The 17,668-nt window shown below is 42.3% G+C and overlaps 1 protein-coding gene across 1 annotated transcript in view; it reads left to right on the top strand.

The window, feature by feature from the left end:
- The window catches only part of LOC117474796 (protocadherin-7-like), a 35,281-nt gene that overhangs the window by 5,719 nt on the left and 11,894 nt on the right, over positions 1 to 17,668 (top strand). The gene's annotated exons all lie outside the window — the stretch shown is intronic.

Here is a 17,668-nt window from a genome sequence, read left to right as displayed (position 1 = left end):
TGATTTATGTGTATGTCCGTGCAAGCGTCTTAGACTTTGGGTGCTCGTGCGTGGCTGTGTTCACGTACGTGTCAAAATGTGTTAACTCCAACAGTTTGGCGACATGAGCAGGTTTATGTTGGTGGGTGCCTGTCACTGAGCTTGAGGGACTGCTTATTTCATGATGGCATATGCATTTATGCATTTTATATGTGAGTGCAAGTGAGAGATAGACTCAGGGAGTAATAGTGGCGAGTTTGTGCCAAATGTAGGAACTGGGATGCTGAGAGAATTTGAAATAGCGTTAGATCAGGAGTGGGAGAGAATTATTGGAGGTGAGGTGGGTAAAAAAAGATGGAGTAAACGAGAAGGGCGGGGCGGCGAGGCGATGCAAACTTCAAGCTCCTTTACTGGGTCACTGAGAACTCCTAACTGTTCATCCCAAGTCAGCATATCATCAGACCAAGTAGGTTACTCTAAGTAGGAACAAATGAATACAAGAAATAAAAACTAGACTTAATGGATGAAAGGAAAGATTGCATTAAAGTGGCTACAGATTAAAAAAAAAAAACAGCTCAGTCAATGAGATTGAGTCTTATTTTCAATCAACAGTTTTTATTAGAGAGGGAGAAGAGAGAGACACAAAATAATATCCACATCATGGGTACTAATAAATATAAACACGAACAGGAGAAAAGGGGACATGTACTTAAGAGAGGAGCAGAAGAATTGAGTGAAGCATGGGCATCTTCTTTTATTTTCATAGATTAATCATGATGTATGTTATAGGATCATTGCCTCATTGTTGGTAATAAAATAAGAGCCAATCTCAATGAGAATTATTGTACTGTATGTTGCGCTGGTCCCCGGCTGAATTGGAAAAGCCAGAAGTGTTACTAAATGAAGAGCCGTTAGGGAGCAGGAGGAGCCGGCTGTTATTGCTGAGCTGAAATGATCTAGCTCACAAAAAATGGTGAAAAAAGAGTTCCTTAAGATTATGTGTGGCATAAAAATAAACATATAGTCTAAAAAAACAAAATCAAAATGTTGGTCGTTACCAAAAATATATTGAGGTTGTCCTACTGCTGGTGGAGAAAGAGGAGAAGGTTGGAGTATGTTCTTCCAAGTGGGGAGAGGCAGGGAGTTAGAGAGTGAGATAGAGAGCGGTCTGGTTTGGGTGGCAGCCAGAGAGTGAGAGTGGACCGCTGAGATGTGGGTCATCAGGATACCCGTTGGCATCAGGACACATTAATGATCACAGCAGTCACATGGCACTGCAGTCAATATGGGCAAAGTGGCCTCCTTCTACCATCTAACCACTACCACACACACTCTACCACAGAACAGCTATTCCTGTCTGTTGTCCTCAATCAACAAACAAAGGTCATTGTGGTTGTTTGATCTCCGAATTTGGTGTTACCGTTTTGTAAGTTTGAGCTTTCCTTTCTCTTTAATGGAGTGTTTTAATCAGCACCTTGTTCTGTTTTTTCATGTTTTTACCTCTCAGTTTGACTCTCACCCTTTGTTCCTCTTCTGTCGCTCTCCCACTTTCTTTGCCATATGCGTGGCCATAAACGTTAAACCTCTGCGTCTTCTGTGCGCCTCACTGACCTCTGAGAATAAATCGACTCAGCGTTTTCACTAGTGTGACTTCTTCTTTTACTGTAGTGCGCACTTTCTCTCTCTGGACCCAGCTTGTGTGTGGGGGCGGGTGTGAGCACGGTGCCACAGAGGCTGAATCGAACCAGACACACACACACACACGCACACACACACACACACACATCCAAAGTCTAATCAATGCTCTGTTAACAAGGCCAAGACTGCAGTAGAAACAGGTGGGTTGACAGCGCAGTTTTTTTGTGCAATGCACAGTTTCACAACGCTTTGTGAAGGTCAGGCTCTCAACACAGGGTGCCACAGTGATTTTAAAACAGCAAGGACGGGCAGATAACTTTGTGGTAAATAGGACTCATCTGGCCCGTCTTGTCCATCTAATTGGACTGTATGGATAGGCGCTGGCGAAGAGATTAGGACTACTGGATTATAAAATTGAAAAGCAGCTTTTCATTTCAACGAAATCCCTCCAGGATTAAATATGATGAACGTCTGTCAGAGACTCACACTCACCCTTCCGTGCAGTCAAGCTCGCAACATGAAAGCATCCATACATACACCTTCTGTGATGTCATTCACTCGGCATTAGGGTCATAGGGTGACGGCACTGTCAACTAGAAACAACAGAAACACACACTCTCCCTCTCACACACACCCCCCTCCTTCCTTCTCACTGTTACATACGCACACACTGTAATCGACCCGTGACCCCTGTCATGATGATACTAACGCACTGATGTATTTATTAAAAGCCACCTCGAGTTCAGGTCGCACAGCCAACCATATGCTCGGGGTAAGTAGGCGATGGGTTGAGGAGGTGGGGGTAAGCGAGAGGTGAGAAGGACGAGGTAACCAAAGCAGGGATCACCCGACGAGCCAGACTGAAAACTGATCTACTGACCTGGAGACAAAGAAGGAGGAGAGAGGGGACAGGGAGGAGGTGAGATTCAGTGGGCATCAGAGAGGGAACATGAGTCAAAGAGAGAGAGGGAGAGGGGTATAGATGATGAAAGGAGATGAAGGAAGGTTCTAATATTACAGGAAAAAAAACACAGATGTGTGTTTTTATTAGATGTAAGGCTGTGAAGGTGGAGCGCATGCTTGCTCTTTCCTATTGATTTTCCACTCGACTTGAATCATATTGAAACCTTACAAATAATATGCTGTTTTAAAGGTGAAACTACTTCCATTGGTACAAGGTAAAAAGAAAATATATCAAACATTTGGGTTCTGGTACCTCTGTGTTAAATGTAAAGCAAGAGCATGAAATCCCTCTGACTGTTAACTGAACAGTTTTGATGACTAGTCATCTCGCAGCTTTGCGGATCTGTAAAAAACTAAATAATATATATTCTGGAAATTACAATAAACTATTTTGCCACTTTAAGCTTTATTTATCATATTTGGTACAAAAAGCTCTCTTCAAAAGTATTTTTAGAACGATCTTTAATAAAAAAATTGGGGGAAAAAACGATATATCTTTGTTTTTTTTACAAAATAATCTTTGATATATCTATGTAGGGGGGAGAACATTTTATTTGTGCTAGGATCAGAAGACGAACAAGTCTTGTCAATCTGTTTAGTAAATCTTCTTACGGTTATATTACAGTCACATATGCTCAGCGTGAGAATTTGTTAGTCAAAAAAATCGTAACTGAAAGTGAGTTCTCACTTTACTTGGTGATATTTTATTTGAACTGCACCAAATACAGAACATTAGAAATGAGGGTGAGGCTGAGGGTAGAACTGAGGTGCGACAAAAGACTGCAGCTACTGATTCTGTGGTGAGACACACTGTGCGGAAACTATGTGACAATGTACAAGTTCAGAAGTCCTCGGTTGGAGGAAGATGAGACCTCAAAAATGACATTTTTCTCACTTCAAGGTTTTGGGTGATGACAACAGCATGATAAAGGCAAGGTGAGGCATGTAGTCATGAGGGCTAAGGTTAGATTTAGGAATCTGTAAAAATGTCCTCAAAAATGTGTCAAATCAAAGATGTGTGTGGGCGTGTTTCTACGTGTGTGAGCTCATGACAAAGACAGAGAGACAAAGCGAGGAGAGAATCAGACGCAGTGAGATTGTGGTAGGAAGAGGGAGAGAATGTGTCTGTTTCCCAACACATCAAGGTCACCCAAAGCTGGAATGTGATTGGAAGTCCCCTGTCTGTCTTGGCTGTTTACCACACAAGATAATACAGACAGGCTGTTCAGCTGATAATGTTACTGTGTTAACAACTTCTTGCTTCAGCTTTTGTTTCAAGCTCTCTGTGAAATGGCAGGAATGTGCGAATGTCATTCCGACACGCACGCGCGCTCAAACAAGCTGAGGCAAAGGCACACACAGCCGACACTGTCAGACGTGTGATTTTAACACACACAGACGTGCCCAGTGCAACACGCTCTTCTGTGTACATAATAGCACATAATTACACACCCTCCCAGATCCTTATGCATATACACTTTCCACCGCGAGCAGACGAACTCTGATAAGAATATGATGACACACGAGCGGAGAGGAAAGTTTTCCGGTTCTTACATCAGTTTCTTCTTCCATTCCCTCCGGATCGCATCACATGCACAAGCCCAGGCACACTCTGTCTCCTAGAATCACACACATCCGTAGAGGCTTACAAACACACTCTCTTAACTGTCTGACACACACTCCAACACACAAAGACCTACATAGCAAGCCCCTCGCTGAGATGCTTCCTTTTATTTGCTTCTTGAAGACTCTGCTCTGTATTGAACAGTTCTGCATTCAGCTCATCTGCCTTCCAGCATTACCTTAATGGCTGTCGGTGGGTTGAGCAATTTTACCCAATATTGCTAAACAAAAGCTCTCTTTCTCACACCAGACGGGGATTCAAGACAGCTTAGTATAGCCTTCTGACTGGTTTTATCCTCCTACACAAAAGAATCTTAAGTGGTATTGAGTTGGGTTGAATGAAATTGAATTGAATGGATTTAGAATTGAAGTGAATTGGACTCAGCCCAACTCAGCTCAATTAAATATTCTAAATTGTGTGGAATTGAGTCGGATTGAGTAAACTCACATTGAAATTGAAGGGAAGTGATTTTAATTGGTTTACCTTGCAGCGGATGTTCCAGGTATCAGCTCAGAGGGCATGTATATGGGGTTTTTATTAATAGTAGGGGATTCACATATCATCAGCTTCATTATGTTAAAATGCGCTGAAAACAAGGTTTAGTAAATATTTTTTTAATGATATGAATGTCCATTTGAGTTTGTAGCTGTAAACTCTTCTAAAAGTTAATTTATTTAGGTCTGTGCCTGTGGGCTTAATTTATACTGAGCCTTGAGGCTTCTGTCTGTAAACGTGCACGTTTTTTCATTCACCACAATGGCTCCAAGCTTGGTTGTACACGCTTTACAGTAAATGAAGTGCACTGTTCAAATCCAAAGGGTCCTGTATGCTGGAAGTAAACTGGTCTAAAGGCCAAAGTGGTTTCATATTGTGTAATTGTGTAAGGCTGTATCATAATGTCTCCCAGATCCCTCTCGAAGAATTCTTTATGAATTTACATAACATAGGGAAGAATGCCATTCCTCTTGTTAGCAAAATGACATAATGGCATTGCCCCCTATTAACCTGCCACCCCCCTCTCCATCCCCTAGTAGCAGAGACACTGCAGGGGCAGAGGGGCTGTTTAGTGGAACATGTTAGACTAATCTGCCTGACTCATTGATCCGTTATCTGGACTGGGCCGGTCAAAATCTATGGCCCCAACCATCTCTCTGAAATATCACTAGCCTAACTGTGCAGTGTATTGATGAATCCATGGCGCTGTTCAGGTCCCTGTTAAAAATGAACAAATGGCCCACAGTATGTAATGAATTGTACAATTGGGGATAGGTTTGTATGCTTTTGGACTTTTTTTTCTTGGAGGTATTTATGATTAATGGTACACACAAATAGTGAAAGACAAAGCAGTGTTAAGACTGAAAGACATAAGGTTGACAGGGAAGTTCAAGCCCTGCCTTACTATATCACCTCAGCTCACCTAGCCATTCATTGCCTAAAGTGGGTGAGTTTATCGAGTTGTCTGTTTTAAAGCACTTCCTTGTACAGTAAGCTATTAATGCCTTAATTCCCTCTTTTGTGCGGTCCATACATCACATGCCATGGTGTTTTCACAGTAGCTGTCCAACTGCTACATGATTGTATGACTAAGGTAGCCAACTCCATTCGCTCTCTGTAAACTTTAGAAATAAGTGTCTGAAACCTCACCGGCAAATAAACCTTTCAGAAGTCTGTGAAACTGCAGACAGACAACGGCATATCATTAGTTTTTCTTACCTCAAAGAGCTTGAAGCCATGAAACTGAATGCACAAATTTGGAAGAGAATTTAAAAGCATCAACCTATTTGTGCATACTTTCAGAATTACGCCCCCAAGCACATGCAGACCTAAATATGCAAACTTTATTTCATTTTTTTTTACGGAAGTCAGATATGACAGGTGTGACAAGATAAGACAAAGCTTAATACACCGGGTGACAGGATTAATATGACAGAGCAAAACACACACACAAAAAATGTTAGACATAAATGTTAAGGAGGAAATGTAAGAATGAATAAACTTTCATAGCAGAGTTTACAGGTTAAAACTTAAACATACAAAGTTATAAAACTAAGATGAGATGGAAAAAGACTCAATTTTCAAGCACACCATTATTAGTGATTGAATATTCCATAGACTAGTCGCCTGCACTGTCTGCTTCTGAACTCATTGCTCTGTAACTCATCCAATAAAAGAGTGTCTCTTTCCAACCCTCCTTCCCCAATGTCTGTCTTCCCCCTCCTCCCACCGCAGACACACACTCACACACACACACACAACCACACACCCTCCTCCGTCTGTCTTCTCTGATTGATCTCTCTGTTCTCCCTAAGTGGTTTCATCTCTTTTCATCACTCTCCATCTGGATCCATCTTTTCAAAACGTGATTTTTTTAATGGTTCCAAACTTTTTTCGTAATAACACTTAATAGTTTCTTTAAATTTAACAAATGGCTCTTAACAACCCTCCTAATGTTCCTTCCCTCTGCCTGCGCTGTTTAACACCATATTTAAAATCAGCTTTAATCTTTGCTTTCAATTTTTTCTGATTGGATAAAAATTAAGCATGCTACCAAGGAACAAGCCTAAGGTGTGAATATCTGCACTGTTCAATATGGTTTATGCATTTTTGCTGCTGGCAAATCAGAGCACAGTTCTTGCTGGATATCAGCTTATTAGATCTTGTGTTCGTGTGAAAGACTGGCCCTAGTAGTGCTGTAGTCCAAAGCCAATGTTTTTGCCCCAGGCATGGTGTAGCCATCTGTTTTAGAATTGTTGGTGGAAGATAGATAAATCAGAAGATCAAGATGGAGATAGGGAAAGCGAAAGGGGGAGAGGAATACACATGAAATGAGTCGAAGAGGAGAAAATAAATTCCTGGTCAGTAAACCACGGCATAGAAAAAAGGGGGTGGTGGTGAATAAAGCAACTGGGGGGGAAAGACAACACTTCGGTGAAGTTGTAGGTGGAGATATGAAGCTACGAGATGAGAATGTGTTCTTAGGGATTGCCTAAGGGTGGAAAGCTGATGGAGAAGGAGGAGATGGAATGAAAATATAGAAATTAGGTATTTGGGTCTAGGGTTAGAAGAAGACAGGAGAGGAAAGAAGCGGGGGGGGGGGGGCTTTACTCTGTGAGTAAAGCCAGCTCAGACTCTTCGGGCTATTTTTGTGTGAGTGTGTGTGTGTAAGAGAATGAGAGCTTTCTACCTGCCCTATCGAAGAAGTTACATAAATCTGAGTTGGCTGGCCTCTGCCTGCAGCGATGCCCCATATTATACCACTTTCAATGTATTTATGTGTGTGTATGTGCTTGGTGCGCGTCTGTGTGAGTGCTTGGTGTGTGTGTGTGTTTTCGTGTATGTGCTTGGTGTGTGTGTGTTTGTGTGTGTGTGGATCCTTGTTCAGCCCCACTTGCCTGTTCATGTCAGAAATAGACCAGATAAGAGTCGCCCACCTATACGTGCGCACACGTAGGAAAGTAGAGCTGAACTACAAGAACTAGCCGGTCAAGCCGCTGGAGAGAAATCCCCCCGGTGCCTTCAAACGCAGGCATTAAAATAGTTTGACCTGTTTGACATGCACACATACTCACACGGACTACATAATCACATGCTCACAACGCACTGCTTCTTACTCTCTCCTTTGGCTGTTCCAATTAATAACTACAACTACCACCATCATCCATAATACCTATATGTACTGTAAGATCACAACATACAGGTTTTATGGATGTATTTCACAAACAAACACCCCCAAAGCAAAATAATCTCAACATGATCAATTAAACCTGCACTTTAAATCAATAGCTTGATCCTAATACACCACAGTTATAGTACAGCATTACTGTGAAGCTGGATCTTAATGGGTCAACACTGCACAGGTACAAGTCAGACATGCATTATTTATCAGGCTCTGTTCTCCTGTTACACAAATACAGAGATATTATAAAGATGGCAACTAACAGCACTTGAGAAAAAAGGGAATTGAAACCAACAAAAATGACACAACACACTCCTTTTGAACATTAACTCAGATTCACAGACATGCACAAACACAAAAAAAATGTAATCAAAGTCATGCAAATCTTCCTGCCAATTAGAGCCCCAAACAGGTTTCCATGGGGATGAAATGGCAACCTTTAATTGGCGCATAAAAAAAAGAATGCTCACATCTGAGCCGAAAAACCCGAGATGGTTCGGAAAATATACACATCCCTGTGTGCATTCATGCATACATACACACAGGCGTAAACAGTGTAAGTGGGGATCACTGGCAATTTATGCATGGGCGGGGGAGTCACACACAGTATCACCGGTAAGATGAGAAGCACGGATAGAGTGTGTCGAAACAGATATGGCACATTGTCAGGTGCAGGCACAAACACGCGCTCATTGACCGGTCAGTTGCTTTTAAAAGCACGAATAAAGCTTTGGTCGCGGTGTCGTGTTAACATGAAAGCTTTCACGGGTGTTTAAAAGAGCAGGCTTTGATTAGAATTGGATGTGTGAGAGTGTTTCTTAATGCCGGCCTTTGCTGACTACAAGCCTTTTAAATCCTGCAGAGCCATCGCAGGGAGCCTTCCATCAAAAATGTGTTGAATTGACGATTTCACCTCAACATGCACTCCATGGGTGTTTCTTTTTTTCCACTTCTTTTCTGAATGTTCTAAAAAGACAGAAGTCAAGCGTGCTGCTTGGCCACATTTTAAGCAGCAGCAGCAGCAGTGTAGTTCCAAGGGTGATCAAACGTTGAATAGAAAAGTATTGACTAAACTACTAATTGAATATCAAAGAAGCTGGTGTTATTTTCATGTGTGTCGCTGCCGCAGGAAAATGGCTCTGCGTGTCTTTTACAAAGCGGTGTTATTCTCATATGGCATGATTATTATGGATGGTTAAATAATTCATTCCCTACTCCCGTATGGGGCTTTATGTATGATGTTAGTCTCAGATCTGGATTGTTAGAAAACCAATTTACACACAGCATGTCCTAACTCGTGTAGACGTTATGTAGACGTTAAGTGCTCCATTCACATATTTGGTTTGTCACTACAAAGAGTTAAGTCATGCACATTTTATATACATTAATGTGTTGTTGCTGTCAAATCTAAACCATATATCGTGGAGATTATTCAGTTATCAGATACATTGAGGGTTAATCAGTTAAACAATCTACTTTTTCCCTTTGTAAACATCAACAACTCACTCAATTATATCAAAAATACAAATACATCTCGAAGCATAAAACAATATATATATATATTTGTTTTAAAACACTTTGAATCTGCTTAGTTTATTTTTTATAGTTGAGCAACACTTAGTAAGAGCACTGGTTTCAATTTTAAGTGATTATTTTATTGATGAATTCTATTTTCAAGAGCACTCAAATGCTATCTAAGGTAGACTTATTTAATATTAAAGAGAATATGCACTTACTCATAAGTTATTAGTGCAGTTTTAACCTGCAGTTTAAGTATGCAGCAAACATGTTGTTCATGCAGCTTAACTACTTTAAGGCAGTAGCTGTGGAATCATTTGCATTTTTAAACAATTTTTAATGCCAGGATTCGCATAATCATCAGGCTGACTCCCTAAGGAAAGGCTCAGCTTGCTGAAACTCTGTGGGAAACGACTTCACTGAAGTCCTTTCTTAACCCTAATGCTGAACCATCATTTTCAAAGGGGATTGCGAAAAAGGGAGCCAGTGTACGTATCTGCTTGAAGTGTGGTGTGAGGTTATCGATGGGAGCGGGTTGGAATCTCCCCTGCTCTCTCATTAACTCGCCTCCTTCCTTCTCCTTCCGCTCAATGGCCCAACTCTCTCACTCTCTCTCTCTCACTCACACACACACACACACACACACACACACACACACACACACACACACACACACACACACACGCGCACACACACACGCACGCACGCACGCACACACACACACACACACACACGCACACTGACATGCAAGAAGTCTGTTTGCATACCAAAAGCATACTTCATAGCTCAAAGAAAATGAAAGCCGTATTAATTATACAGTCTGTGCTCGTGCTCGTGCACACACACACACACACATGCGCAGAAAAAGAGAGAGAAAGAGAGGGAGCGGTTGTTTTATGTTTTTCCTCTGCGTCAAAGGAGACAGAGTGTGAGAATGATTGAGTCTCTGCGTCAGGGAGAGAGGGAATGAGAAATAGCGCTGGGGGAGAGAAAGAGTGCAGTGTCTTCCCTCTTTAACGTGTGTGTGTGTCTGCGTATGTGTGTGTGAGCGTGCGTGCCGTCTACCCAGTATAACGCCCCCTCTGTGTCCCCGAGTCACTCTCTGTCACTCACACACACTGAGACTATTGTCAAGACATTGGGCGAGGCGCCCCAAGACATTTCTGTGGCACTGTGTCTGTCACGGGGGTGATAGGGCTGAGATGGGGTTCACTCACACACACACACACACACACACAAATATATCCAATTCTCATACATAGATATGCCGTATTACCATTTTAGGTCATGTAGGTGGGTGAGTTAATGCGGTCTTCTTCTCAAGTGCAGTGTGGGTACTTCATAGTGTGTGTGTGTGTGTGTGTGTGTGTGTGTGTGTGTGTGTGTGTGTGTGTGTGTGTGTGTGTGTGTGTGTGTGTGTGTGTGTGTGTGTGTGTGTGTGTGTGTGTGTGTGTGTGTGTGTGTGTGTGTGTGTGTGTGTGTGTGTGTGTGTGTGTGTGTGTGTGTGTGTGTGTGTGTGGTGTGTTTGTAAAGGCCGTGTACGTGTTTGTTTGGATCTGACAGCACATTAGGCAAAGTTATCTTTAACCTTGTAAAATGAGTGACACTGATATTAAACTGACAGGATGGATTTCTGTTTGCTGCGGCTTTCCACTGTGTCAAGCTCTGTCAGCTCAGCCCGTCTGCCCATTTTACAAAAGACAGGAGTGCCACAAAGGAGTCTGGGTATATATGAGAGAGAGAGAGAGACAACGAGAAAAAGAGAGACAGAAAGCAAGCAGGGGTCAGATATGATAAATAAAGAAGGCCTGGTTTGGAAAGTGGAGGAGGAAGAGCAGTTTCGTGGTTATAAAGAAAAGGCAGCATACAAAAAGAGGAGAAAGTGGACAGGATGCAGAGAAAGAAGAAATATGGGATAGGAAGCGGAGGTGGAGGAGGAGGAGGAGGAGGAGGGGGGGAGTGGAGGGATAGAGACCTAGTGCTTGTATCCGGTTGTCTCCGAGGTCCTTTATTGACTCTGTCTATTGTTCACAGCAGCACTCCTAATCACTCTCAACAGGGATGTTGTGTTTGTGTGTGTGTGTGTGTGTGTGTGTGTGTGTGTGTGTGTGTGTGTGTGTGTGTGTGTGTGTGTGTGTGTGTGTGTGTGTGTGTGTGTGTGTGTGTGTGTGTGTGTGTGTGTGTGTGTGTGTGTGTGTGTGTGTGTGTGTGTGTGTGTGTGTGTGTGTGTGTGTGTGTGTGTGTGTGTGTGTCCACCAGCCTTGTGTGTTGCAAGACTACGTATCTTTAGCCTCATCCTCACTTGTACTCTTTCATACACTGGCCCCCACAGTGAAGCCATTGTTCACTCTCCTCTGGTCAACCTTAATGGACAATAGCAGTGGGTGGGAAAAGCCTGTTCCTAACACGCATACTATTAGTCTAATGGTCCCCACACACACAAAAAAAAAACACACACACATAATGGGCTATAAAATGGCATCTAAATAGCATGCATACATATGTATGGTGTCTCTCACTCACGCTCGCACACAGAAGGCCAGTTGTGTGCCACCATCCTGTTTGCATCTTACTAAACAATGGCCGCTGTCATGGATATTAAGAGAGATGACTGTTTTAGAGACTAGCAGTGGAAAGTGATGAGCATCACGATCGCTCACACTCACACAAACACAGACACACACACACACAAAAAGCAACAAAGGAGATAATCTGAATCATGGGCATTTGTCCGGTAAGCCACGCTTAAAATCTCACTCTATGAGCTTCTTGTTTCCGTTTTGTTTTCCCCCCCTATAGACAGCCCTGGCTACACAAAAGGATAAACATTTCAAAGGCCGATGCTGTGAATAGAGTCAGTGATTTTCAATGTGTATCTGCAGGGTGGAGAGCCCAGATGGAGACAGGGAGAAAGCTCATTGCCAGAGTGGACAGCTTGATGGTAACAAAGCTGTGCTGGATGGCAATGCAGTAGACCCGCATGCGGTGAAGCGGTCTCTTTTTCCTTGTCCCTCCACACAAACCCCCATAAACAAAATACCTACAGACCGAATATACACACCCACACACTCACAATAACTAGTTAGGAAAATGATCATGCGCAGTGGCCGCAGGGTTTGGCTTTAATTGCTCCCAGTAACAGCGAGTGATTTATGGATAGCGGGCTTCAGCAAATTACATACATACATTGTACATCGCCAGAGCTGTTTCTCGGGACAGGCGTTGCGGGAGGCAGCATGGCCGGTAGTTCAGCTGGTGGCCACTGGGGGGGCTGGTAGCAGACTGCAGCAGTGTGAAGAGGAGTGAGGAGAGAGAGGGGGACCGCATAGTGCCGATCAGATGACCTCGCTGCTGCAGTTAATGTTTCCTGGCGCTCAGACACAAGGCTAAGGCTCTCCCTTATACCACGGGGCTGCTGTACTACAAGCTATTGTGGTGTTAGGGATAGTGTTGTCAGAGGTGTGTAAGTGTGTAATCACCAAGGGAAGGATGAGGGGAGTGATGGTGGAGGGCATGACACGGTGGAGGTATATGTTACAATAGCAGTGCTTACTTTCTGTAAACCTCTCATTCTTTCTTTATGTCTTTGTCCTTTTCACTCATTTCTCTTTGTCCCACTCTTGCCCTCCTCCTCTCAAACCCTCCCCGCTTTATTTTGCCTCCTCTATTTTTTTTTTTTTACTGCCGCACTTGCCCCCCTTTCCCTTTACCTCATGCCCCCTTTCCCTCCCTCTCCTCCCTCCCTGTCTCTCCCTTGCTCCCTCTCGTCTTTTTCTCTCTCTGCAGTGCAGCACAGTGATTATCATTCCTCTCACAGAGTCAGGCCTGATAGTCAGATACTGCTGAGCACCATTCTACATCACCTGCTTCTAGAGGGAGCGATGGAGAGAGAGAGAGAGACAGAGGAAAGAGAGAAGGGAAGGGGGGTGGACTGCAGAATAAGAGGGATGAATGGGGAAAGAGGAGGGGAAAGCCGAGAACGGGGAAATGAGAGAAGGGAGAGTGAACGAGAGGTGAGAGGAAGTGGAGAAATATGGGAGGGAAAGAATATAGGGGAAAGCAGCAGCCCGGAGAAGAGAGGATAGCTCTTACTGCAGAGGTGGTCCCACTGCAAAAATACTGCATAGTTATAAATGTGTGAGTGTGTGTGTTTTTACATGCACACCTGCACATTGCAAGCAGGTGTGGCTAATGTGTGGATTTACGCTATCTGCATGAAAGCTGTGAGAGTGTGTTGTGGAACAAGGCGCTTGGCTCATCAACGTCTGGGAGTCTGACAGCAGAAGAAATGCTGCTCATATCGCTTCATCCCTCCCTGAGCTGAGTTTCAACCTGCTCCAAATCATTTTCTGCATTCTGCAAATTCCACAACAATCCACCCTCTCTCCCCAAAACAGCTTTCTTTGTCTTGTCATCTCTACTTCAGACAGTCTGTGGTCAAGTGTTTTACAATGATGTCCCTTTCTTGTACCCTGCCACACATGTTGATAGACAGTGCTTTATTTGTCTTTAGTCTTTCAGCCATCTATCAGTTGTTTTATTCATCATCTGTCACCCACTCCCCCTTATTGGCCCCCCGACACATGTCTTTACCTGTCTGCTTGACCTAATGGGTTCACAGTCTAAACAGGACGTCTGCTTTCCTCAGCATAGCCTCAGGAAACTGCATTCCAACACTGCACACGTCACCCCATGTTACGGCAAGGAAATCTTGAATACAGCTTTAGATCAGTTCTATATTTAAATTAACAGTGTAAATATATCATCGTCAAATGAATTGTTAACACATCTGCCCTGTTCACACAGCCCCTGCGAGATACTTTCTGTCAGCATATTCGACTGTTTCTCCCCCTCACTGCCTTTGATGCATAACTTAGCAGTCGGCAGCAAAAGGTTTCAAAATAGTTTCCAGCAATATTTAAGAGATTTTTTAGCAAGTGTTAACCAAGGACAGATATATTTCACTAGTTGACTCAATCACGTACAGCACAAGTTAATTTCGTTGTATTAATTGACTTCATTGGAACTGTGATAAAACAGAGGAAATTAATAGAAAACATTTTCATGTGATGTTTTACCACAAAAGTTCACACATTAGGTGCTTTTAAAAAATATATGTTACAGTGATAATGGAAGACATCTGGAGTGGATATGAGACTCGTAATCGTTGAAAACAATAGTAAAGAGAGGCAAGGGAAATGGCTCATTAAATGAAATGCGAGTAATGAAACGTGTCATCAGTAGTGCCAAATAGACCTCTCTTTAAATATACAAATGAGACAATAGTGTGCATCGATCCATTAGTGTCGCTACACAAAGCATCTTTTAATAGCAGTTTCATCATGAAGAGGAAAATCCCTGCTTTAAACAGCCCAATAATTGGAATAGTAAAACATTCAATGCAAATATCATATTCCAATAATATTTGATTTGCGGTTATTGAGTTCACTTATTTATTCCAACAGTCACTCGACTCTCTGAGAGCGAGCACATCCTTATTTGCCGGCGGCATTAGCACAACACGATTCCCAAACGGAGGCAAAACAAGAAAGCAGAGGCAAAGGTCATTTTGCCTGATCATCATTCCAGATATGAAGTCTGAGACGATACCCATGTGGTGTCAACAGAAGCATATTAGTTTGCATTGTGTGTTGTGGTAGCAAAGTGCAATATTACCTTACATATTCTGCACAGTTATAGCTGTACTATTAGGAAGACTGATATTTTATCAGCGCAATTATTTGTAGGTAGTAAATAAGCTATCATATTATGAGAAACAGGGGGACGTGCAATAATGTGGTTATATAGATAGGGATATCATCTTGCAATGAATATCAGATATCTGCTCGTCCTGTACAGTTTAGATTTCCTGAGAGCTAAATAAAAAAAAAATTAAATATTTGTTCACTCATTAAAGGTTTTACAGCATTCAGAGCATTAATGCAGCAAGAAACAACTCCTATGTTAAAGGTCACCTATTATGCAAAATCTACTTTTTTTTGTGTAAAGAGATTCTGAAAGTTTCAGGAAAAAAGATTCTCTCTCTTTTTGTCCTGATCCATTTATATAAAAACCTGTCTGAAAATGAGGTGATCAGATTTTGGCCACTTTATGATGTCATAACGATTTTTTGACTTGTGTAACCATTAGCCAATAACCAACCAAGGTAACCCCCGCCCACCTTATCACCTGAATCTCCTCCTAGAGCAGTGGTTCTCAAATGGGGGTACGCGGACCCCTAGGGGTACGTTGGAGTACTGCAGGGGGTACGTGAGATTTATTTTAAAAAACAACATAAGTAATGCATTTAAACAAACTACTAATAGTAGATTAACTACTTTATTCAAAAGTTTACAGTAATTCTGGATAATAAAATGGGAAAAATAAACGGGGTGCTCTCTTTTCCTCTCCCTCTCCTGACAGCCCGTCAGTCTCGTGCAGCTCGCTGAACCTGTAATGAGTGACCCGACAGTAAAGAATAAATATATTTATAACTAGTTTAGCTATTTCCAGAGTAGATAAACTAGCTAAGTGTGTTAGGTCTAACTCTTAGTGTATTTTGCTCCGCTAAACAGTCCGTCACAGCGGGGGAGCTGCAGCTGTGATCCGGAAGAGCTGCGTGTTCTCCGTCAGCAGCAGCAGCTGATCTGATCTCTGATCTCTCTCTCGCGTCCGGTTATACTTCACTCGCGTTTATGTCCAAATCTATCAGATCTAGCTAGTTCTAGTTAATTATATGACTGCCTGCTTATCAAAGGACCTAAACAATAAGCGTTGCTTGGCAACGGCTTGTGGCTGCAAAGTATAGTGCAGCATTATGCATTTGTTTATATGAGGGGTCAAAATCCCATGCTCATAAAATGCTCATATTTTTTTTTCTCTTCATTCCCCACGCCCCAAAATAAATAAATAAATATACCAATTTTAGGAAAAGTTACGAAGTTTGAGCAGTGTGGGTTTTATATTAACAGAGTTACACATATTTCAAAATGCAAAGTGTAATAACTCCCTGTCACAGAGAATGACAAAGATCCTCAGTGAAGCACAAGCCCATGTTTCTCACTAAATTGTAAGTACAACTTATTAAAAAGATCAGTTCAATGCAACTAATGTCGTCTTAGCGTTATTGCATGATGTTAAAATTGGTTTGCCATGAATTTAGTGATAGATTGTAAACATTTGAATTGTAGTATTTAAGTGTTTCTCAGTTACAATGTTGTTGTTTTAATAAATCAGACACTGATGGTGCAAGGCTGTACTGTACCTCTTTATATAGGCATTTTTCCCCTAACAAATAGTTTTTGCGCTGATCAGGGGGTACTTGGCTGAATTTTTTTTTCAAAGGGGGTACATTATTGAAAAAAGTTTGAGAACCACTGTCCTAGAGCACCATTGTGTTCTTTTTAACCAAAGATCTCGCAGAGGGGTGTAGGGAGTGGCAGAGAATCAGCACTTTTGAAACAGGGCTGAAAACAGAGGGGATTATGGGATGCTATAATGGGTGATCTGTTTGGTATTTTGAGCCAAACACTTCAGAGACATGTTTTGTATATATCTGAGACCTATAATATATTGATGAAAAACAGTATAATAGGGGACCTTTAAGATATACTGGAGTAATGGCCACCTGAGCAGAGAATTTGGTCTGTATGTGTGGGATGTAATCTGAGCCTTTCCTGTGCTGGGTTTAAGTAGCTGTTACGGCCGTGCCTGCATGTTATGGCATGTGAGTCCTTGTGCGTGTGCCCCACTAGCTAGCTAATGACCGTCGCCGTCCCAATCCATAGCTTTGATGGAGTAGTGTAACGCCCACCCTCTTGTTCTCTCTGAGGTAACAGAGTTATCCCCTCCGTTGCCGTTATTTGCAATGTTTTTGTGGTTGCTGTTAGCACCTTTAGCTGCCAGCCGCCCGCTAAGCAATCGCCATGTTGAGAGCCAAGTGGAGACAAACCTCCACTAATAGATATGCTTGGAATTTATTATTGAGAACCTTTAAATTATGTTTTCTTTAGTAAACAAATTATTTAAAGCTGGGTTGCTAATCATTCAATGGGTCATTCTGCCCACTATAGCTCCCAAGCCACTTAAAGAATGTTATGAGTCTTTAAGGAGACTTTCTGTATCCCATTGGGGTCACACAATCGTATTTCTTGAATGGAAACGCTTGGCATTACATATCATGTGTCCACAGGCTGAAATCCCCAGTGACAGACAACTGGCAGGGATATTAACACGCAAAGCTACACCTCTCACTCAACGTTAGGAAAATT

Source organism: Trematomus bernacchii, unplaced genomic scaffold, assembly GCF_902827165.1.
Source record: "Trematomus bernacchii unplaced genomic scaffold, fTreBer1.1, whole genome shotgun sequence".
Lineage (NCBI taxonomy): Eukaryota > Metazoa > Chordata > Actinopteri > Perciformes > Nototheniidae > Trematomus > Trematomus bernacchii.
The sequence above is the reverse complement of the archived record's forward strand: the minus strand, read 5'-3'. Positions and strand labels throughout refer to the sequence as shown.